Genomic DNA, 24,265 nt, shown 5'->3' with positions numbered 1-24,265 from the left:
GGGGATGTAATTGGCAGGGAAATGAGAGGGCCAGAAGGACTAGGGTGAGGTTAAGAGGAAGGAGAGGAGTTAGGAACAGAAGTAGGGATGGCCATCAATGGCACATAAACCATCTATGGCGAACTATGGATGGTTTGCGCCACTCGTGGGCCACCGCTAACAGTTGTTGGTTGGCCCGTGGGCCAATCAAAAATGAGGTTGGGGCTTAGCGGGCCTCTGGGGGAGGTGTTAAGTTTCGTGCCGGTGGAGGGGCAAAAAATATTCAGTTCCACTCAGCCATCAATAACAGATAACCATTGGCTCTCTGCCATCCATGGCAAATCTGTCGACCATTGGTAGTTAGCCATCGATGTTTGGCGACTATCAATGGTCGATGGCTATCCCTAAATAGAAGGAAGGTGGTGCTGGAAAGAGATGGTCTTTTAAAAAATATCACATATACTTTATAACTCTCATATATACTTTGTAACTCGCTTTTTTGTAACTGTAAACTCTGGAGTTATTCTTGAAATGAATCCTAATTTCTAGTTCTGATTTTCTGTGTTCTTAGACCCAAGGCCTTGCGAGGCACATGCTACTAGTTTTTAAAGTGTATACCGTGTGCAGAACCGAAAGGGCTGCTGTGAAAAGCAATACTTCCCCGAATCCCTTTGCTGGTGGTCGTTACCATGTCTGAAGTACCCCCATAAGTCACTGGTGGTGATTCTCAGATTGACATATCTGGAGAATTGGCCGGCCAATCATGACAACTGGTCAGGATTGCTGAATATTGACAAATATTTTATTATATTATATTATATTACAAATATATTTTATTAATATCTGGGTTGCCAATTATTGAAAAAGGAATTTTCAATATTATTATATGTATATTTTCTATAATTATTAGTATAGGTATATTTCATTTAATATACGATTATTATATATATCTGCAAATATATTATTCTGTCAGGCTTACAAACTAGGTGGCTGATACGTATACGCAGTTCTCATACATATGAATTATGAAATTATGAATCCAAAGTGAGTTCAGACATGGAATACCAGCTCTTATCATCTGATTGTTTTATTCACAGGCCAATCAAATCATACAGAATAAGATATACACATATATACTAATTATATTTATGCTTTCTTTATTATATAACATAAAATAGCATAAAACTATTTAACAAACTTAGACAATTGCTAGCATAGATTGTACACTTGCAAGTATATAGTTAGAATAATCAATCCAGATGGAATATTCATAGATACCCAGTGTCGGACTGGGACATGCAGGGCCCACCGGGGGATTGCAGAGATAGGAGACCATACTTAGGGGTGTGGCCAGCCTAAAAAGAGGATGTGACCAGCATTCACAGAGGCTTGAAATACACAATAGTTTAGTGCAGTGTAATGCAACATATCTACCATGTATAATACAAGTGCACAGTCTGGAACCTGATCCCTAGAGGAAGGAGTGGGCCCTCAGGCAGTGGGGCCTACCGGTGGTTTCCCTGGTACCCCTGTGGGCCAGTCTGACCCTGTAGATACCTAAGGATCATTTCTACTGTGTGTGGCCATCTCCTCCAGTGACACTTCCTTCTGTTCCTAACTCCTCTCCATCTTCTTAACCTCCCTCCGGCCCTCTCACTTCGTTCTTCTCCACTTTTCCTGGTACCTATGGACAACGCGTGTTAGTGACAAATTTACCACATGAGAATAAGGGTCTGTAATTGATTAGCCTCGAGTGTAAAAGTCAGAGGCTGCCACCCTTTTCCCCGCATGGTAACTTACTGTGGCTAATTTAATCCGGCCCTATGGCTGTTGACAGTACACATCTGATTACAGCAGGGTACTGTGCTGTTATTACACAGTACTTAATAATTGCAGAGACTGTCAGGTCATATTTCAGGACTACTTCAGCCTGTTAAATCTAACCCACAGCTCATACGTGCTGCTAAAAGAGACTCTGGTCCATTTTGTTTGTTTTTTGATCATTAAAATAGTTTTACGGTGGTGTCACACAAGCTGCTTTATTTAAATAAGGTATAGAAAAAAAGTTATCAATTATTTTAGAGCGCGTTCACACAGGCATCATGGTATTCAAATATCTAAGCAGGTATGTCAAATAAAGGAACCAGTTGGATGCAGGGGCCAAAATGCATACTCAGGGGCATTTAATCTTAGAGGAGGCAATGAGTACAGAAGAGTTGCACATGGGCGGTTTAAAATGAAAATATTCTAGATATCCTTATTAAAGATCGAGTGGAAAAGACATTTTTGATGTTGTGAAATGTGTCTACAATATGAGACTTGTATGGAGACTTGTACTTGCTTGCTTCAGCTGTTTTCCTGCTGGCCCTAAATGCTGCGATCAGTCTTGTAAAATCTGCCAGAGCAATAAAACTGGTCCCACACACCAACTAGAGAAGACAAAATCATTTGATGAAAAACACAATAAAGGTTATGGGGCATATTTATCAAATAATATTTCTGGCAAACAGTTGTTTTCATGGGGAATCCACAAATTCTAAGGATACCACAAATGTATGAAGGTCCCTCCAGAGCTGCGCAGTTTGGCCCTGGAACTATACCCTACATTCCACAAAAATGATCTAAAACCCGATAATCAGTAAATATACCCCTAAATCATACTTACCAACTTCCTGACTTCTCTCTCCGGAAGAAACCAGCCAGGTCACCTTAGCAGGGTCGTGGGGCAGGGCAATGATGGACAGAGGGGGCAGAGGTGGAATGGGGGCATGGTTACTGTATCGTGTCATTTAAGCCATGCCCCGCTCTGTAATGCCGATATTACTGGCATTATACTGCAGGGGGTGTGGCTATGATGATGCTATTCAACAAGACTGCCCACTTTACTCACTAAGTGGGCGGCCAGGCTTTGAAGACCAGAAAAATCGAGAGACTTGCCTGCTCTTCCGGGGGTCTGGGAGGGTCACCCGATTTTTGGGAGCCTACCGGACATTCCGGGACAGTAGTCAAGTAGGCCCTAAATCATTTCATTCATGTTCAAGTTTCAATATTTGGCTGTTGCTATGATAAAAAAAAATATGAATTTTTGTATAAAATTATCTATTAAAATCTTGATTATAGTTGAACATTTTTTTATCAACAAATTATGTGATAAAAGGGATCAAAATAATACATTAGAACATTCGACGTATACATGGGAAATTATCTTTTATATCCCTAGCCATTTTTTAAACATGTTTGTAAACTTTTTTTTTTTTACTTAAACTCATAAAACAATAACTACATTAATTTGTTAAAAATATAAAAATAGAACTGTTTGCCCAATATAGTAAAACAAAACGGGGAAAGTAACTCATCAACAGTCGCTCATTATAATCGGACATACACGACCATTTTTATTCCATAATTTATTGCACTTCGCTATATTTAGAAATCAAATAATGACCTGTAATTTAAAAACTGGCGTTTTGGGTCATTTAGTAAATTAACAATCGCTTTAAAAGAAAAGGCACGCTTACGTATCAGAATATTGGTCGAATCTTCGCTCAGAGTAATGCAAAGTTCCCTCTTCTCAAGCAAATTTCATTAAAACAAACAGATCTATCAACATAGAACTATATAGATTAGGGGTGGGCAAAATACGTCCCGCGGGCCGGATGCGGGCCGCAAACCGATCCTGCCCGGCCCACTGCCTCCCACCAGCGAGCAATGACAAGCGGCCCGACTGGCTGAGCTGCTTGTCATTGCTCTGCACTGCAGTACCTCCAAGCTGCCGGCGGCGCCTCTCTCCCCTGCTGCTGCTGCGTTGTAGCAGCCTCCTCCTCCCGCCTCCAGAGTCCCCAGTGACAACGGCTGTGTTCAGCCGAAAAGGGGGCAGGGCTACATGCCGATGAGGGGGCGGGGCTACACTGGACCTCAGGGGGCGGGGCTACACGGGACAAGAGCCAGACTACTACAGATCCATCCTGAATCCTGCCACTGCCAGCCAGATCAGTAAGTTAATGGGACAAGGGAAAGAAAGAAAGTGTGTGTGTGTTGTGTGTGTGTGTGTGTGTGTGTGTGTGTGTGTGTGTGTGTGTGTGTGTGATAGTGTGCGTATATTTGTGTGTGCGGGCAGTGGCATCAGACTGTTCTAGGTTTGGGGGAGAGATCTTTAGCTCTCACTGTACCAACCCCTCCCGTGTTCTGTCACTGTGTCACCCCCACCGTGTTCTGTTACTGTGTCACCCCCCCCCCCGTGTTCTGTCACGTGTCACCCCCACCGTGTTCTGTCACTGTGTCACACCCCCCGTGTTCTGTCACGTGTCACCCCCACCGTGTTCTGTCACTGTGTCACCCCCCCTGTGTTCTGTCACTGTGTCACCCTCCCGTGTTCTGTCACGTGTCACCCCCACCGTGTTCTGTCACTGTGTCACCCCCCCCGTGTTCTGTCACGTGTCACCCCCACCGTGTTCTGTCACTGTGTCACACCCCCCGTGTTCTGTCACCGTGTCACACATCCGTGTTCTGTCACTGTCACCCCTCCTCCCCGTGTTCTGTCACCGTGTCACCCCCACCGTGTTCTGTCACTGTCACCCCCCCTCCCCGTGTTCTTTCACTGTGTCACACCCCCGTGTTCTGTCACCATGTCACACATCCGTGTTCTGTCACTGTCACCGCCCCTCCCCGTGTTCTGCCACCGTGTCACCCCCACCGTGTTCTGTCACTGTGTCACCCCCCCCCGTGTTCTGTCACCGTGTCACCCCCATCGTGTTCTGTCACTGTGTCACCCCCACCGTGTTCTGTCACTGTGTCACCCCCCCTGCAGAGCCGGCCCTAACCAATATGATGCCCTAGGCAAGATTTTGGCTGGTGCCCCCTAGCACCACCGCTGGTTCCACCTCTGACCCTGTACCTCTTTCCCAGCACCATCACCTCTCACCCATAGCAGTCCTTATTTTGGTGTTTGTATCCACTATATTTTAAATAGGAACAGTTTGCACATTTGGCGCACAGACCAAAAAAGAGTGTGTTTTTGCTGGCAAGGGGCATGGCCACACAATAGTAAGCCCAATTCCAATTACGCCACACAGTACTGCAACTTCATTCACATTTGATCATGCGATAGTGTTCATAATTCATATTACATCCCACAGCAGTATCACTTTACCTTATAAACGTTACTACTCACAGTAGAGCCCCTTATTCACATTACATCACACCCTATTGCTCTTTATTCACATTAGACGACACAGTAGTGCCCTTTCTATATGCAACGCCACATAGTAGAGCACATTATACACATAATGCCACACATTAGTAATGCATGTATACACATAATTCCACACAGTAATGCCCCTTACACATATGAGACACATTATTATTGTCCTTATAAACATAATGTGCCTTATACATTATGACAACCTTTATTAATGCCCTTTTACACATAATGTCCCTTACACATAAGCTGCACATTATTAATACCCTTATACACATAATGACACACATAGTGCCCCCTGCACATTTGCTGCACATTATTAGTGCCCCTATACACATAATGACACACATACAGTAGTACCCTTTTACACATATGCCGCACATTATTAATGCCTTTATACACATAATGACACGCATAGTGCCCCTTACACATATGTTGCACATTATTAATGCATTTTTATGTGACACACATAATGCTCCTTACACATATTCCGAACACTACTGCACAACTAACCCACTCACATGCACACAGCAATCACACTGCCACTAACACTGTGACCTCTGCCCCTGCTTGGATACAGATGTGTCCTCATAAATATTGCCTCAATACTAACATCTGGCACCTTTTTTTAATTAAAATGCATTTTATTTGCATTGCTATGTGGCTAGGATGCACAAGCAGCTTCTACTGATTAAAATGATATGCAGCATGCCTATATACTGTGTGAGACTGTAGCTGTTTCTGCATACGAAATGCTACACACAGAATATAGGCATGCCGCATATCATTTTAATCAGCAGAAGCTGCTGATGCCCCTAGGCATATCAAATGCCCTAGGCAATTGCCTAGTTTGCCTATGCCTATGGCCGGCTCTGCCCCCCCGTGTTCTGTCACGTGTCACCCCCACCGTGTTCTGTCACTGTGTCACCCCCCCCTGTGTTCTGTCACCGTGTCACACATCCGTGTTCTGTCACTGTCACCCCCCCTCCCCGTGTTCTGTCACCGTGTCACCCCCACCGTGTTCTGTCACTGTCACCCCCCTCCCCGTGTTCTTTCACTGTGTCACACCCCCGTGTTCTGTCACCATGTCACACATCCGTGTTCTGTCACTGTCACCGTCCCTCCTCGTGTTCTGTTACTGTGTCACCCCCACCGTGTTCTGTCACTGTGTCACACACCCGTGTTCTTTCATCCCCCCTCCCCGTGTTCTGTCACCGTGTCACCCCCCCGTGTTCTGTCACCGTGTCACCCCCACCGTGTTCTGTCACTGTGTCACCCCCCCTTGTTCTGTCACTGTGTCACCCCCCCATGTTCTGTCACCGTGTCACCCCCGTGTTCTGTCACCGTGTCACCCCCACCGTGTTCTGTCACCGTGTCACCCCCACCGTGTTCTGTCACCGTGTCACCCCCCATCGTGTTCTGTCACCGTGTCACCCCCACCGTGTTCTGTCACCGTGTCACAACCCCCGTGTTCTGTCACCGTGTCACCCCCACCGTGTTCTGTCACCGTGTCACCCCCACCGTGTTCTGTCACCGTGTCACCCCCACCGTGTTCTGTCACCGTGTCACCCCCACCGTGTTCTGTCACCGTGTCACACCCCCCTTGTTCTGTCACTGTGTCACACCTTTCCCCAGGGGCCATAAGACACTGGATAATTTGCTTGCTGCGCAATAATTATCCTAAATAAAATGTTAATGTGTAAAAAGGCTCTCTACCTGCCGTAATGTGTGTAAAAGGGGCTCTACCTGGTGTAATGTGTGTAAGTGGCGCTGTGTGGCGCAATTTGAATAATGGAGACTATTGTGCAGCCTAATATGAATCTGTATTATTTTTTGCCCACACCCCTTCCACATGAAGCCACGTCCCTATATTTTTGGCAAGTGGGGGGAGCTGCTATTTTGTATGTGGCCCTCGGATACTGACAGGAAATGTCAAGTGGCCCCTCAGCTGAAATAATTGCCCACCCCTGATATAGATCGAAGAGGAATATCTTTAAGAATTACAGCTTCAGTGATGGATCGGTGTGATGCATGATAGCACTAACAATTCATCATGCACTATACGATGCATTCAGCAGGGGAGAGCGCCATAGAATTACTTGCACCATCTCATCACTCTGGCACTTGGAGGAGACCAGTTTTATTTTAATGTATAATTTATTACCCAGCACTGTGATACGGAACTGCAGATGTCACAGCTTGAGCAGTAAATCTCAACGCTCTGGAACCTTTGTGATAAAACAACAATGATTCATGAGTTAGCCAATGCGGCGCATGCTGGTCACGTAGCTATAAGCTCAGAAATCGCAACCATTTTATTTGTGAATCTCCTGCAAAATACTCGAGGGACATCTGCTTTTCATATCTTACTAATTCTTTTAGCAGCCTGGTATATACATAATTTACTGATCCCTTGATAGTGCTATTTAGTTTACATCGGAATATAAAGCTGTGACAGGACCAAGTCAGCGCAGTTCTCCGCTTCCTGGCAGTTCAAAGTCAATTTACTCATTATTATTACGAGTTTGGGAACATTGGCCCTCATTCCGAGTTGTTCGCTCGGTATTTTTCATCGCATCGCAGTGAAAATCCGCTTAGTACGCATGCGCAATGTTCGCACTGCGACTGCGCCAAGTAATTTTACCATGAAGATAGTATTTTTACTCACGTCTTTTTCTTCGCTCCGGCGATCGTAATGTGATTGACAGGAAATGGGTGTTACTGGGCGGAAACACGGCGTTTCAGGGGCGTGTGGCTGAAAACGCTACCGTTTCCGGAAAAAACGCAGGAGTGGCCGGAGAAACGGTGGGAGTGCCTGGGCGAACGCTGGGTGTGTTTGTGACGTCAAACCAGGAACGACAAGCACTGAACTGATCGCACAGGCAGAGTAAGTCTGGAGCTACTCTGAAACTGCTAAGTAGTTAGTAATCGCATTATTGCGAATACATCGGTCGCAATTTTAAGAAGCTAAGATTCACTCCCAGTAGGCGGCGGCTTAGCGTGTGTAACTCTGCTAAATTCGCCTTGCGACCGATCAACTCGGAATGAGGGCCATTATCCACTTTTTTAGCTGAAGAGACAGGTTATTTTTTTTTTTTTACCCACATTAAATCACAGCAATTCTTACTTGGCTGCAAGTCAAATCTCGTGCTGTTTTTCTCCAAATAAAGACTTATTTTGTTCATTTGTTGCCCAAACTATCACCGTTGTTTACCTAGAGATCGGGAGAAGAACTGCTGAGAAACGTCTTTCTGCCATATGGGCTCAATTTCTGCTTCGTAGTGTCTAATGCTTTCCCTACTATCATAATTATAAAACATCTTTGTTGTATTATCAGGAATAGAACTCCAATCCAGGGCCGGCGATAGGGGGGGGTCAAAGGGGACACCTGTACCGGGCCCCAAGGATATGCCACTTAGTGCCCAGCAAGGATGTGAACCATCTTGTCCAAATAGGGCAGCGAGCTGTAGGTGATGTGGGCGCAGCCTCAGAGTGACAGGAGTCTGTCGCACACAGTGACAGCATGAGTATACGCCCACTTTTCCGGGTCCAGCTCTGTTGCAGGCATTTACGGAACATGGCAACAGCTCCTCTGGCCAGGATTCCCGTGCTCTGCGCTGGCCTCTTCTGGTAGGGTGTGAGGGCTGCATGGTTCCTGCTCTGCGGTTTTCCTGGACACTGGGGAGTGCAGCACAGGTGAGTCTCTCCCCGGGGTAAGAGTGGATTGGTGAGGGGATACAGGGCTTTGGGATGGGGTGGGGGAGCAGGGAATGCAGCATGGAGTCATTGGGGAGAGATAGACTGTGGGGTGTGTGGGAAGAAGTAGAGAGGGAGAAACAGACAGTGGTATGTGTGTGGAGGAGTGAGGAAAGATATACATATATATGTGCATAGATAGATACAGGAGCGGATTGGGAACAAAAAGTGGCCCTGGAAAATTTGTACTAGTGGCCCCACATGGGTAGCACCAGAGGTGTAAGTTCTAGCCATGGGCCATGGCAGCAGCACCCTCCCCCCAAGACTTTCCAGATAGTGGGCATGTCCAGCATCAAAGGGGGAGTTAAAAATAAATAAAATTCAATATTATGAGCACATTATATGACACACCGTCAGAACTTAGGAAACTATATCATTCTTTAGAAATATATATTTTCTTGCTTATTACACCAACCGCGTATCCCAATCACTATTCACTCAATCTTATATGTCAGCCAAGCAGGCAGACAGAGCATACACTAGATCATCTGCAATCACAGGCTAAGTGGCAAAGTCATTTTCATATATGCAAATTATTTTCATCTTATTCATTATGTCTATAAAAAGGACCACATGTCCTCAAACAAAACAGGCCCCACGGGTGCATCGGCCCACCGGGAATCTTCCCTGTGATCCCTATGGCCAGTCCGCCTCTGGATAGATATATATTTATTTATGAACAGCTTCTTATATAGCAAGGCAAATTCAGTTGCACCTTTATGTATGTGTATGTATGTGTATATATATATATATATATATATATATATAATCCAAGTGGGCCCCAGAGATATCACTGTATTGGGCCCCGAGATTTCTTTTGCCGGCCCTGCTCCAATCGATAAGTCCTGTCTGGTAAACAAATGGCAGCATTTCTTGGACTAGGAATCAAAATGCTTTTAAGCATTTGCACTTGACAATGGAAATTAAAAGCATCAGGAAAGTTCACAGACGACTACCAATTAACTGTGACTGGCAAAATCTTCATCAGTGGACTTATAAAATAAAAAAATTTTTACATTTAAGATGAGACGAAGTTTACGCAAATGCATAAACTCTCCCAAATTGGCACTGTATAACCGCGGGTATTTCTACCACTAAGAAGATTGTTAGCTATGCTGCCAAGCTTGTAAGCTCACTGTTACTTACAGCACTCACATACCCTCCAACATTTTAAACATAACAATCGGTACAAATTAGGAAAGGAGGCGTGGTCACAGGTAAAGGGGGCGTGGTCACGGCCCTTTTCCTATACTTTCAATGGAAGTTTGGAGAGCTAAAAATGGGTACAGACCATAAAAAAAGGTACTATACCTGCCAAAAAGGTACAGTTGGAGGGAATGCACTCACAGTGATATGTTGAGCATTGCCTGAATCCTGCTTTAAGGTTTGGGGCATGTATTTTATGAAGTTGGCCATAAGCTATAGTCCTGGGTCTAAAATGCCATTGCTTGGTACTGCGGATGGAAAGGCAGTTCCCGGCACAAGTGCTAGTAACTGTCTGAACTTGGAGCCAAGTTACCTATTACCATAAATTTAAAACTCCTCTGGCACTCAGTGCTAGGTGATTACTTTCCATACCTTGGAACTTTGTGAGCCTCACTTTTAGGTGTGACACCAGTTATACTGACTCTTGGTATTCCATTTTACTACCCCTCTGTAGGTATGATGGGGTAGTGAGCTGTGATGGGAACAACGTGAGCAGTAGGGATGCAGTGAGGGAAGTAAGGTGTGAGTGGGCAAGTGTGAGCTGTAGGAGGAAGTGAGGCGTGAGGAAAGCAGTGTGAGCTGTGGAAGGGGGAGGGCAATGACATATGTCAAATTGTGTCACCGCCACGGTTTCATACAAGAGCTGGTACTCTTACAAGAAGCCATCCATCACTCTCTGACTTATTTTAAACTATCACCTACCTTAAATCTACCAGAGTTGTCATTATCCTAATCCCTGTATCTTATTTATGTAGTGTTTTAGAAATGACCAGGGCTACCTATGACATTCCCTTTTTAAGAACACAGAGGTTGAATATTATTAAATGGAATGCAGTATGGTAAAATATCCACAATGCTTAAGATATACTGTAAATGGGGAGATGTACAGTATAGTGAAAAGAGAGAAGTGTGCCCATGGCAACCAATCAGCTTTGAGGTAACATTTATCAAGTGCATTTTTTTTTAAATTATAGGTAGCAGCTGATTGGTTGCCATAGGCAACTTCTTCACTGGCTTACTTCTCCACTCTTTTCACTACTACATATGTCTACATGGACTCAGTATGAATTACCAAATGCGGCATCTCGACCACCAGTATGCCAGCAGCGGGCAAGCGCTAGAAAGCCCCTTGTAGGCTCGCTGGGCTCGCCACAAGGTATATTCTCCCACTATGGGTGTCGTGGACACCCACAGAGGGAGAATAGCCTGTGGCGCCGGTATTCCGGTGGCGAGATTTCACAACTAGACGGGACTCCGGCGTCGGCATTGTGACATCTGGGATCCCGACTAGCGGTATTTTAACCGCTTCCCATCTACACCAAAAACAAGATAACAAAATGATATACAGTAATATTATGAAAAACAGTTTATTTGAATACAAATAGAATAATAGCAGAAAATGAACTCAATTTTTCATGTAATTCCGGTTGCCTGAAAAAGAAGCGGTGAGAATAGACAAATCTTCAAATTCACCTTGACTTACAATAACGATTTCAAGTATTACAGGACCTTCAAAAGCCACCTTTTGCCCCACTTGTGACCTCATTGACACCTAGAATAGGGGTGTATGTATAAACCAGGGAGGATATAATACTTCTATTCAAAGTATTTCTCATATTCATGACCTTTCATTTGGATTTTTTTCTTTTTCTGACACATCCCAGATACATCATTATACAGTTAATAAAGAAGTTTATTACAGATACATACCAAGCATTAATATGATACTACTGTATGTATAATAACTTGGATGATACTTCATTCCTAGGCTCTTCTCACAGATTGGACTCTGAATTGGGCATATGTTAAAAGCCTCCAGCTATTAGAATTCTATACAGATCTCAAGGGCCATCGAAAACATCTGAATTTTTTTTTTTTGGAATGAAAAATATATGGCTGACCACTACGGGGGTGCCGGGAAAGCTGGCCACACCCAAAGGTCACCCGCCAAGGGGTGACACCAAAATGCAGGCTCCAGCTCAGTAACAGGAGGCGGGTGCAGCACTGTAACATTACATGCAGCACTTGGCTCCTGTCACAGTGTAGGAGCCAGCACTAAGGTTTCACTCATCCATGATCATCCCTGTTAGTTCAGTGAATGATCCGCGGGCCAATCACAGCCCAGGGGCGGGGCTTCACTGGTGTCAGGGGTGGAGCTATGCTCAGAGTCCCGGCACCTTGCAAAATAATAATAATCATTTATGCTGTGCCATCGATGGAGGAATACTATCTGGTTCTCTCCCATCAGTGGCAAAAGCATTCAACATCGGCCATATACCATCGATGATTAGGAATCATCTGTGGTCGATGGCCATACCTAGCCAGCACTGGAGGCAGACAGTCTCTGGGGGCAGCCCAGCATATCTGGGATCCCCCTCCCAGCATGGAGTTATAAAAACAGGGGGTTGGGCTGCGAGCACACGCCCTACGCCCCTTCCCACGATGCTGCACCCCTTTTTGCCAACGCACATCATTGACACACACATGGGTTATTTCCACCGCATCGGGTGTCGCTAAGCATAGGTACGATCCTGGAGTATTTTGGTACCTTTTGGTCATAAAGATGTATCTGTCCCTCATAATGAGATGAAATGGAGATGTTGAGTTCAACAGCCAATAGGCTTCTAGCTAACATTTATCTAGCCCAGTCTACAAAATGACAGAGGTAGATTGGTTTCTATAAGCAGCTTCTCCACTTTATCTCTCTCTAAGGTTTGATACATCCCCCCAGAGTAACTATTACCACAGCCTGTTGATATTTCTGTGCTTAATGACAGAACAAAACCTTAAATATACAAATACATTCATAACAGAACAAGTAATATCTTGGGGTATTTTTTTTATTAATGTGTGATTATACTGATAAGTCAGGACATTCATGCAGGGTGGAGCGGGTACTAATTACCAGGCCTTGTGGTAGGGGCCTGGGGCTGCCCCCACCCGTCCCAGCTCTTACCTGTCAGTAGCAGTAACAGACTCTCTTTCCCGCCCAGCACACTCTGCTGTCATAATTCCAGTCAGGCAGGTTGTACAGTCCTAATTTCCAATTTATACACAGCTCTCTTCCTCTTACAGTCAAACAAGCGCTACCTAATTCCTTTTCATCTTGCGCAAGTAGTTACACTGTGAATTATACTGGCAGAATTACAAGACGGGGGAGTGTGGTGAGTTCTGGAAATTACATTCGTAAGGAAGACGCTCCTGAATGGTGCAATTAATGTTGCACAAAGATACACCTGGAAATAATTTACATGACAGCACATAACAAGTAAAACATCCCTTTCAAACCTAAATCCCAGTTGCTAAACCCCTTTCTTACCGTACGCTGGTCATCCCCTTTCACACTGCACCCGTCTCTGCCCTAGAGTCCTTACAGGCTGACATCATCTCCCTGAGCTCCTGATCCTCCAATGAGCAGCTTGGTAACATAACCCGGGTAGAATAAGCTGGGGTCACACCTTTCAGACAGCGCCATATCCGGGTCGGTCCTGGGTTTGACCCTGGTCAGAGGTTCGGTGTGGAAGGGGTATCAGTCTATAAGTCACCCATGACTTTATTGTGACACACTTACATTTATAACTTAGCTAGCTTAGCACTATGAAATAACCACACGGACACCAACAGCTAGATTTCAAAGGTCAAAACTGGTATTTATTGTTTGCTGACCTAGATTTTAAACTAAATATTGGAGGATGGCATGAAAAGGCGCTATCAACTCACCAGCACTAGTCAACTATAATAAACCAATAAAACTAGGAGGGGACTCACAACCGCCTCCTAAAACATAAACCGCACTGAGCAGGTCTCACCCCCTTTACTCTAGCAGAGCCTTGGACAAAACTGCACGGGAACGTCCGTAGTCCACCCGCAAGGGGAGGTCACACTCGCTGTTCTACCAAAAGGGGGTGCCCCACAATGACCACTTATGTAAACTTTTACTGCTGGCTGGTAGCGACTTTCCGCCCATCTGGCTATCAAAGCCGACTACTAAATTGAACTTGAGGCCCTAAAGCGGACCGAGAGCACAAAAATAAAAGGGGTGGGTGGGAGGGCATCCAAAAAAGGCAAGAGGAAGATGGCTGCCAATCCTGTAAATATATACCCCTATATACACTCCTCTTACACAATGCCTGTTAGGCACACTGGGTCACCTGTCCCCAACCTGTCCATCACTACGGCTAGCCCTGCCTATCCTCAACCAAATAGTCCCAAAAATTCAGGGTGCTTATGTGGCTATAAGCCTATGCAGCTCTCTGCCTGCTTTCATTGGCTTGAGAAAAGGGGGAGCATGAATCAAGTTTCACAATACATACATTGGCTCATATTACTGCACTATTAACACTAAGGGGCATATTTATTAACATTATTTTTGCAAAAAAAATGTGAAAAGGATGTTATTTTAGTACCAGTCAAATGCATTAACCACTTAACTGATGATTTTCTTCCCCAAAATCCGGTCAGAAATTTATGGGGGCTTTTTATGAGTGAATTAAGTGAAGAACATGAATTTAACCCTATCAAAAATTATTTTAGTTTAAAAAAAAAAACAGAGTAATTTCCCCCCCCCAAACATTGGAACATCGATCGGGAGCATTGCGGCCATCGGAACATCGGGAATATCGCGACCATTGCGACTTCAGTTTTTAGAGCCCGGACAGCTGCCAGGTACACAGGGAGGGCTTGAGGGCGATAATTTACTCTTACCAGCGGCTGCTATTATCTGCAACCGCTGGGGGGGGGGATCCTGTCGTGCTGGCCGATCCCCAATGATTAGCAGCACAGCAACACTGGGGGCTGGGTGCGTCCCTCTGAGAGCAGCAGCGGAGGGAAGTTTCCCTTCCCTGCCGCTGCTAACACTGTGTATCTGACTGGTCGCATCCAGTGCGACCAGGCCAGAAAAAGCACTTGCAAGCATGGTCACATCTGATGCGACCATGCCAGGAAAGTGGTTAAAGGGCTTTTGGAGCAGTTTTCATGAAAAACTGCTCCAAATCCTTTAATTCACTTTTTTTTTAATAACCCAGATCACATTACCCATTCTTAAACCCCTTTTAGACTTCCAGCTTTGAACACGGATTATTGCATATGAGCGCACATAACCCGTGTTGTTGTGCGGTCTGAAAGGGCCCAGTTGGAATAATCCGGGTCCAACTCGGGTAGAAAGCAGTGTTGAACACATGTTCAACCTGGCTCGCTGTACTGTGTGAACGGGAAGCCAGGGCAATGGACCCGTTTCCCGTTCACTTTGTGTGGAAGGGCAGCACTTGGTGATCATGTGATCTCTAAGTGACATCACCAACCCGGCATTATGTCGGGTTAGGGGACAGCGGTGGCGAGGGGCCTGAGGCGGGAAGAGCGTGTGAAGCACCCGTGTCAGGCTCTCGGGTGCTACCCACCTCAGGCAGTGTGAAAGGGGTGAGGTTAAATAGCAAGCGCTACTTAAAATGGTGTTTTCTATGTACTGAGAAAATAAGCAAATGAACAAAAATAATAATAATAATAATAATAATAAAAAGTCATAAGAATACTTTAAATAAAAACAATTATGTTTGCAGCTCTTTTTCGAACTTATGGTAGGAATAGTGCAGTTTAGCAATGCAAAAAGTTCAGAGTACGTTGGTGGCACAGTATGATCTGTGCGCTGTCCCTGTTCTTACCCTAACCAGCGGTGGTTTATCTCTTCAGCCGGGCGCTGTGTGAGGCAGCATGTAGCGGTTGCAGCACTCAGTGATGACGTTACCGACTGTACGAAGCGCGGTGGGGGATGTCCGATTGCCAGACTTGCAGTCTCTCCTTGTAGCCTTAGCTTTCCTACGCGTTTCGCCACAGCGGGCGCTTTGTCAAGGATAAGGAGGTCTTTACACAGTGTTCTTACTTATAGGCCCTCATTCCGAGTTGTTCGCTCGCTAGCTGCTTTTAGCAGCATTGCACACGCTAAGCCGCCACCCTCTGGGAGTGCTTAGCAGAATTGCGAACGAAAGATTAGCAGAATTGCAAATAGAAATTTCTTTGCAATTTCTGAGTAGCTCGAGACTTACTCCTACATTGCGATCAGTTCAGTCAGTTTCGTTCCTGGTTTGACGTCACAAACACACCCAGCGTTCGCCCAGACACTCCCCCGTTTCTTCAGACACTCCCGCATTTTTCCCAGAAACGCCAGCGTTTTTTCGCACACTCCTAGAAAACGGCCACTTTCCGCCCAGAAACACCCACTTCCTGTCAATCAAACTACGATCACCAGAACGATGAAAAATCCTCGTTAGGCCGTGAGTAAAATACCTAACTTTTGTGTAAAATAACTAAGCGCATGTGCTCTGCGAACCTTGCGCATGGGCAGTAAGCGACTAATCGCAGTATAGCGAAAATCGGCAACGAGCGAACAACTCGGAATGGCCCCCATAGTGTCCACAACTTTCTCATTGGTCCAAAACCATAACAGGAAATGGAGGAAAAAGGCGGGGAGCACATGTTGTTCCATTGTATGTTAAAAATAGGGGGAAAATTCCTTTAATTCATTAAAATTTAAATGACAACAATAAAAATAAAAATAAAACATTGTTTATGATGAGTAGCCTTTTTGATCTCTATATTTCATTTGCTATGTTTTCTCAGTTTTTTGTTTATGTTTAATTGTGTTAATAAGTGTTTTTGTAGTGTTAGAGGAATACTAAAAGGCCAATGTCTATATTTAGTCCTTGCGGTTATAGTGTATTCATTTGATATATCCACTTAGTTTCTTGTTTTTTTTAAAGCTGATATGATGTCACCATTTCTCCAATTTGGTCTCACTTTTTGGATGCCTATAAATTTTAAACCTGTTGGATTTTTATTGTGAAATTTTAGGAAATGCGCCGACACACTGTGGGACTCCAAACTTCTCCTGATGTTGTAGAGGTGTTCTGATATCCTTATTTTTAACTTCCTTTTTGTCTGTCCCATGTATTGTTTCTCACAAGGGCACTCAAGTAGATATATTACACCTGCTGTGTTGCAGGATACCATTTATTTTATTTTATTTTATGTTGTTTGTTTGTTTGTTTGTTTGTTTGTTTGGGAAGAGATGAATATTTTTGTAGGCTGTGTACTTGTTTTATGATTTCCGCACCTCTTGCATTCTAAGCAGTAGTGGAATCCCTTTGTTGTATTTCTTTAATGTAGCTCTTTGTTAATTCTTTCTTGAGATTATTTGCTTTTCTGTAGATTACTTTAGGGTACTTAGATAGTTCAGGTTTCAGTGCTTCATCTAGCCTTAGTACATACCAGTGATTTTGTAGCATTTTTTCAACCTCCTTAAAATTGCTGGTATACTGTGTTATAAAGCTGGCTCCTGGTTGTTGTTCGTTCTGTTTCTCTTTGTATTGTAGCATGTCCCCGCGTGAAAGTTCGGAAATTTTGTCTATTTCTCTTTGTAAAAATGACTCTTCATAGCCTTTCTCTAGGAAATCTTGTTTCATTTTGCTGCTTTGCAGGGTATATACTTTGTTATCTGTACCGTTTCGGTTGTATCGTCTAAATTGTCCTCGAGGTATGTTTTTAATCCTCTTTCAGTGATGAGTACTAACTGATAAAGCATTGTTTCCATTAACCTCCTTTGTATGTGTTCTAGTTTTTAGAGTGTTGTTCTCGAGGTATACTTCGAGGTCAAGGAAGATAACCATCTCTTTACTTTGGGTTGTTGTAAACCATCTCTTTACTTTGGGTTGTTGTAAATTCTAATTTCAGGTCGTATGCGTATGCGTAGCAGGAACTCTGTTTTTTTTTTTTTTACGAAAAATACCCCGATGATGCTGCGGAGGGCATTCGCAGGGACAGAACTTGCTGCATGCGATTATTGAAACATCCATGCGATGTACAGTATACAATAATCGCATTGCAAGTTTGGCTGATTTTATCACATCCCATCTGCATTTAAGGATGCAGATGGTGATAAATCAGCCCTTAGTTATTTTGCATTGTGTGCGTAACATTTGCACTTGCAAAGAAGACATTCTAAACCACCTGCTTATTTGTGTTTAGTACATAACACTTTAGATAAAATGTACTTTTACTTTCCTCTCTCCCCCTCCCCCCTTATATCCTGGTGTTGGCACAGCTGTGGCACCGTGGCAGATATGGTAAATATGGCACTGGCAGCCACCTGGTAAGCCATTGCCTCTTCCTAGTCTATAACAAACTATGTGCTGGAATTACAGGTTGTCATCCGTATTGTAATACATCTGATCCATTTAAACAGCTGATAATACAATTTAGAGATTAAAAAACTATAAAGTAGTTAGGACTAACTCCACATAAAAGCCAGAAGGAACTACATCATAATCCCTGTATACACAGAAATACATGTAATAGGCTTATCGTCAGCTAAAAACCATATAATGTTAGTAAGCTGAGTTTCATCTGAGCATCATACTGTGATATTTTCCAAGTAATTCACATTAAGTGGCCTATTCATTATGTTAATTAAGTCTCTAACTGGCTGCGAACGCCGGAGCAATTCCACATTACTACGAGATCAGCTGTACCTGTGAATCCTTTGAAATTTAGCATTGCCGAGTCACACTTGGTGGTGCTACTGTGTAACATAGGGGTCTATTTACTAAGCCTTGGAGAGATGTAAAGTGGATGGAGATAACGTACCAGCCAAGTGGATGGAGATAAAGTACCAGCCAATCAGCTCGTGTCTGCCATGTTACAGGTGAGTTTGAAAACAAAAGACAGGAGCTGGTTGGTTGGTGTTTTATCTTTGTCCACTTTATCTTCGAGGCTTCTTAATTAGACACCATAAAAACATAGAATTTGACAGCAGATAAGAACCACTTGGCCCATCTAGTCTGCCCCTTTTTTTAACCCCATTGTTACCTCAAACCCTATTTGATCCTTATTTCTTTGTAAGGAAATCCTTATGTCTATCCCATGCATGTTTAAATTGCTCTACTATCTTAGCCTCTACCATCTCTGATGGAAGGCTATTCCACTTGTCCACTACCCTTTCTGTGAAGTCATTTTCCCTCAAGTTTCCCCTGAACCTCCCCTCCTCCAGTCTCAGTGCATGTCCTCATGTTCTAATACTTCTCTTCCTTTGAAGAATGTACCTTGTTAATACCATTGATATATTTGAAAGTCTCTATTATGTCACGTCTTTCCTTTCTCTACTCCAAACTACACATATTAAGATCTTTTAATCTTTCCGGGTAAGTTGTATGATGTAGGCCATTCTAGTTGCCCTTCTTTGTACCGTCTCTAATGTGCATGAGTACACTAGGGTTTATGCATGCATGACTTCCGGTGGAAGGAGCCGAGCAGTGGTGGAGGGTCCCGAACACATAGGACGGGAACGGAACGGGGTGTGGGAACAAACGCCACCTGAAGAAGGTGAAAGCGCCCGCAGTTAAGATCTGAAAATGTTGTATTTTCGGGGTCTGATGAATTTAGGTCCTCATACTAGTGTATGGATACAGCGGGCCAGACCAGGAATGAAAAGTAAGCAGGAGACATCCGTGATATGTCCTGCATTGCCTTTAGAATGAACAGACTTGACAATTTATACAAAAGTAAATGAAAATTTTAATTTTCACCTAATTTATATTAATTAAGTGGTGATAATTAGACCCTTAAATATGGTTCTTATCAGTTGCACTCTTATTGTTATTCCTTCCATGTTATTATGCTAAAATTATCGAAGAAACAACAAACTAGCCAGCCTGAGGGCCTTCAGCCTACTGAGTAAAGTCACAGTAAAGGCCCGTATTCATGGGCAGATGTGGGAGAGATGTGTGCAGTAGCGGATCTTGCCACGGGCAAGCAGGACTTTTGCCCGGGGCGCCGCCTTCTGGAGGGCGCTGGCGCCATCCGGAGGGCACCGCAGCCGCACCATGGCAAGATCCGCCACTGCTGTGCCCTCCGCTGCCCGCTGTGTCCCCCGGCTCTGCGTCTGTGGTCCCGGCTGTGGTCCCCTGTGAAGGGAACTAGACGCGTAGCGTCTAGTTTCCCTTCGCGGAGAGGACCTTTGCTGAGCGGTGCGCGATGACGTCATCGCGCACCGCACAGCAAAGGTCCTCTCCGTGAAGGGAACCGCTCAGCACACTTCTCTCCCACCGCTCAGCACAGCGCGATGTGTGCTGAGCGTGCGGGGGGAGACGGGGGGGGGCGCTCGTTTCACCCAGCGGGTGAAATGAGCGACCAGCTAGATTGACCTGCATGGCAGGCCAATCTAGCACCAGCGATAGCGATGCGCGGGGCTGCGCATCGCTATCGCTGTGGGGGGTACACACGGAGCGATCATGCTTACAATCTAAGCAATCTAGTCAGATTGCTTAGATTATCGCTCCGTGAGTTCCCCCCTTAAACCCTATGGCCAATCTGCCTCTTGGCAAATCATACAGTTACGGTAATTTCACAATTTTCTCAAATTCTCCAATGTAGTGTCTTCACCTGAGTCACATTCTTTCTTTGTGCTTATAGATCTTGGCAAAGTCTAATGGGTGGTTACTCAGTAAACTGACTGACATTAAATGACTGGCAATTATTTGCAAACTCACATACCAAGAAATGGAAAAGAGCCACTTGACACATTCATTAAAGGGCCTTGTAACGTAAAGCCTCATAATCTGATAAATAAATGGTACAGATTAAAAGATTTTTATCTCCGTTAAGAATTAAGTGATTGAGATTAATGTAATCATGAAATGTAAATGTACAACAGTAAAAGTACTGTACAATGTTTTTTTCATCTGAAAAATTACCTAAACAATGTCAATCAATTATGTCAATCAATGATGACATCATACAGTATAGTAGGGGCATATTAGTGACACCTAGAACACGGTATGTGAGACTGTGGTTGTTCACCAGTCTCACGTGGCATTCCTGGTGCTAATAAAGTTAAATAATAATAGTAATCTGCTGAGCTAAGTGACAGAAACGCTTGTTAATGTCTGAAAAAGCCTGACACAAACAGAATAGAAATTCACTTCACTGGTAACGATAGATCAGTATCTCTGTTTTGTCATAAGATTCAAGGAGGCTTCTAGTATTATAATAATAATAATAATAATTATTATTATTATTATTATTATTATTATTATTATTATTATTATTATTATTTTATTTATATAGCACCCTTTCTCCCTAAGGACCTGAGGCACTTTACAGACATAAAAAACATATTATTATTATCCTTTATTTATATGGCGCCACAAGGGTTCCGCGGCGCCCAGTTACAGAGTACATAAACAAATAATCAAAACAGGAAAACAGCAACTTACAGTTGACTACAATATAGGACAAGTACAGGGTAAATAAATATAGCTACATCAGCAGATGACCCTGAAATAAGTATCAGGTGGCAGAAGACTGCTGGATTTGGTGCAGTTCAAGATTATTAAAGTAAGAGAAAGGATAATCACATGAGGGAAGAGGACCCTGCTCGTGAGAGCTTACATTCTAAAGGGGAGGGGTAGACAGACCATGGTGACACAGATGGGGTACATAGAGAGCGTGGGACAAAGGGTTAGGAAGATATTTGGCTGGGTTTGGTGAAGAAGTGGGTTTTGCACATGGGTGGGTCATTCCGAGTTGATCGCACGTAGCAACTTTTTGCTGCTCGTGCGATCAACTTGAAGCCACCTATGGGGGAGTGTATTATAGCATAGCAGGGCTGCGAACGCTTGTGCAGCCCTGCTATGCTAAGAAAAAAGTTTCCTGCAAAACTAGACCAGGGTACGACATACTTACCCTGTGCGACGGATCCAGCGAAGAAAGGTCCCGGAATTGACGTCAGACATCCGCCCTCCAAATGCCTGGACACACCTGCGTTCGCCTCACCACTCCTTGAAAACGGTCAGTTGACGCCCAGGAACGCCTCCCGCCTGTCAGTCTTCTTGCGAGCGCCGCTGCAATCACTTTTTCCACTGGTGGCGTCGCTGCTCGGCAATGACCGTCGCCAGGCAACGATGCGCATGCGCATTGTGGGCGCCGTGCAGGCGCAGTGCCGACCCATTCGCTCCGCAGCAATGAATAGCTGCCTGCGAATGGGTCAGAATGACCCCCACGGTACAGAGGATTGCGTTATAGCAATTTGAAAAAAACACACAGAAATAACAAGAGACAATCTAGAGTGTAGGCATAATGCCAGGTTGAAATAATCATTTGGGTAATAAATTCCACAGGTTATCCATTCCACCCATGAAAGGTACCAGATGAGGCATCCATGTTGGGCGCACTATGTAGAATTCCCCTGGTGGAATAGGTCACACCTTGCCCTACCCTATGATTGGTAGGGTAAGAAGCAGCTAAGGTAGTGCCACCTCCAAATGGGTTTACTTTGTGCCTCAAAATTTCCAATGGTACTGAAAATAGCATTGGTGAAGTGGCAGATTATTACTCTGAGTAAATGTAGCCCTAGAATGAGTGCATCAACAGGGCTACCAAAAACGGACATTAGTCCCTCTCAGTGCTGCCAAGGGGGACCATTATTACCAGTTATTTATATAGCGCACACATATTCCGCAGCGCTGTACAGAGAATACTTGCCCATTCACATCAGTCCCTGCCCCAGTGGAGCTTACAATCTATATTCCCTACCACATGTACACGCACACACATTCACGCTAGGGTTAATTTTGTTGGGATCCAATTAACCTACCAGTATATTTTTGGATTGTGGGAGGAAACCGGAGTACCCAGAGGAAACCCATGCAAGCACGGGGAGAATATACAAACTCCACACAGTTAAGGGGGGTACTCACGGAGAGATCCATGCTTAAAATCTAAGCAATCTGACTAGATTGCTTAGATTTTAAGCATGGATCACTCGTGTGTAGCCCCTACAGCGATAGCGATGCGCAGCCCCGCACATCGCTATCGGTGGGTGAAATGAGCGCCCCCTCGTCTCACACTGCACATTCAGCACACATCTCTCCCGTGTATAGGGCCCCTTAGAGCCATGGTGGGAATGGAACCCATGATCTCAGTGCTGTGAGGCAGTAATGCTAACCATTACACCAGAACCATGACAGTTATTCTGTATACTGTACTGGCACACATCCTAATGTAACTTGTACATTACAGTAGACATGGAGAAAATGGAAAAACGTAATCCCTAAGAATGTGTTCTCTGAGTATAAACTATCTTATTAAACCATATGGTATATAGCGTTGGAAGTCATTACAACAATTATGATGAAGATGAAGAATACTTACAAGACAATGATGTGGGTAGTGATCTGAGCATACATAATATTTGGTAAGAAAGCAATAATGAAAATAGTAACTCATAGAAGACAAGTAAACCTAGATAGGTGCATAAGGCATAGCCAGATTAAGGGGGGAATACATGGCATACTGTACCCCGTGCCCCCCCCCCCCCCCCCCTCTGTCAGAGCCCCCCCCACCCCGGCCAGAGCACACTGACATAATTAGCTTCCCCTCTTATGCAGCAGCAGAACCAGACAGCCAGAATGCGAGCAGGACAGTATGTAGTGCAGGCAGAGACACAGGAGTATCAGATTTCATGAACTATCATGGAGCTTACCAACCAGAGGTGAGATACTGTAGTAGTGTGGAGAGAGCTGTAAGTGACACAGGGTGGGATCCCTGTGTCACTTACAGCTCTCTCCACACCTGGGTGTCTGATTCCTGTGTAACTTGTTATCTAATGAGGGTCTAGAGAGAGAGAGAGAGAGAGAGAGACAGACACACTCAGAGTCCTCATGAGTCCTGTCCCAGTGTGTAAGTAGTACAGAGGCTGCTGCTATTTTTGCATGTGACAAGATAAATTATAGATTTTATTTTTCTATGTGTATTTTCTCTGACGTCCTAAGTGGATGCTGGGGACTCCGTCAGGACCATGGGGAATAGCGGCTCCGCAGGAGACAGGGCACAAAAGTAAAAGCTTTAGGATCAGGTGGTGTGCACTGGCTCCTCCCCCTATGACCCTCCTCCAAGCCTCAGTTAGGTTTTTGTGCCCGGCCGAGAAGGGTGCAATCTAGGTGGCTCTCCTAAAGAGCTGCTTAGAGTAAAAGTTTTGTTAGGTTTTTTATTTTCAGTGAGTCCTGCTGGCAACAGGCTCACTGCAACGAGGGACTTAGGGGAGAAGAAGTGAACTCACCTGCGTGCAGGATGGATTGGCTT

General features: G+C 44.5%; 1 long non-coding RNA gene across 2 annotated transcripts in view; it reads right to left on the bottom strand.

Annotated features, from left to right (window-relative positions):
- Positions 1 to 910: 910 nt before the first annotated feature.
- The window catches only part of LOC134932154 (uncharacterized), a 136,989-nt gene continuing 113,634 nt past the window's right edge, over positions 911 to 24,265 (bottom strand). For both annotated transcript variants that reach the window (XR_010179395.1, XR_010179321.1), the window contains exons 2-3: positions 2,321 to 2,408; positions 911 to 1,663 (exon numbers count right to left, since the gene is read on the bottom strand). This is a non-coding gene — a long non-coding RNA (uncharacterized LOC134932154). The remainder of the gene's footprint in view (positions 1,664 to 2,320; positions 2,409 to 24,265) is intronic.

Source organism: Pseudophryne corroboree, chromosome 1 (genome assembly GCF_028390025.1).
Source record: "Pseudophryne corroboree isolate aPseCor3 chromosome 1, aPseCor3.hap2, whole genome shotgun sequence".
Classification (NCBI taxonomy): Eukaryota; Metazoa; Chordata; class Amphibia; order Anura; family Myobatrachidae; genus Pseudophryne; species Pseudophryne corroboree.
Note: the sequence above shows the minus strand (reverse complement) of the source record. Positions and strands in the feature narration are given on the sequence as shown.